Genomic DNA, 1,222 nt, shown 5'->3' with positions numbered 1-1,222 from the left:
AATTTTCGGAAACTAAGGGACACCACTCTTGAGAGCACTTTAGAGGGGCACTAAAATACGATGAGCTATAAAAGAAGTACAGCTGTTATGCCAATCATCTGTGCAGTTGGGTCAGAGAATTTTTGGAAATAAGGGTCATCATTAGCCCGATGCCAACAGTTAATAGTGATTTTCTAAAGCTGACACTCATGGCATCCCAAATCTTTCACAGCTTTTCGACTCAGTGTGCTTTTTAAATTGTATAACGTTATAGAGAATCGACCGAAGCAGTTATCTTTTTTAAAGAAAATCTTAGGAAATACCAATATTCCAGGAGGAGAGGAAACATGAGGAAAAACATCGAAGGCACAACGATGGAGTCCAAGAATTTAAGAATCTTTTTCTGGAGAAAGATGAAGGATCCAGAACTAAGAAATTTGTAATGAAATGTCCTTTTATATATATATATATATATATATATATATATATATATATATATATATATATATATATATATATATATATATATATATATATAATAGTTATAATACTTGCATAACAGTTTTGAACCATAATATACACCATGCAGGTGTCTTACAAGATATTAAATAGTACACGTATTTTCCACTCCAATTTAACATTGAATGAATGCCACTCAGGGTTGTACAAGTTTGTCCCCAACCACTTGTCTAGGACTAGAACAAATCTGTCTTTATTTTCCACTGTCTAAATGTCAATAATGGTGTCTGGGGACTGCATACTGGTATATAATTATATGGATATGAATGGATTGTACTCTTCACTAATAAGTACTTGATTATCAACTCTCATGCAAAGGACTAACTATTTACTTTTCCAAGTGTTTGTGTCATGTTATTTTTGGGGAGAGGGCTTGGATTTTTCTTCCGGTCATACTTATTTCTTTACCTCAGTATCTATTTATTCCAATGAGTATGACGGAGAGAATATGTTCTTTCAATGAGTATGAGGAAAGAATATGTTCTTTCAATGAGTATGAGAAAAGAATATGTTTTTTCAATGTGTATGACGGAGAGAATATGTTCGTTTTTGTCAATAAGTGAGAACAAGAGTATCATTTAAGATAATGTACTGTCGGAATTGTTGTATAAAAAAATCCCACGTCCCCCTCCCCTGAAAATTGATCGATCAGTCAATAATACTGCAGTGGTTTTTTTTTTAATGTGCGACGTGTTGTCTTGTACACGTGCAGTTGTTTTCAAAA

This window comes from Sinohyriopsis cumingii, chromosome 4 (genome assembly GCF_028554795.1).
Source record: "Sinohyriopsis cumingii isolate HCF-2022 chromosome 4, ASM2855479v2, whole genome shotgun sequence".
NCBI classification, from domain to species: domain Eukaryota; kingdom Metazoa; phylum Mollusca; class Bivalvia; order Unionida; family Unionidae; genus Sinohyriopsis; species Sinohyriopsis cumingii.
This window is presented reverse-complemented; position numbering follows the sequence as displayed.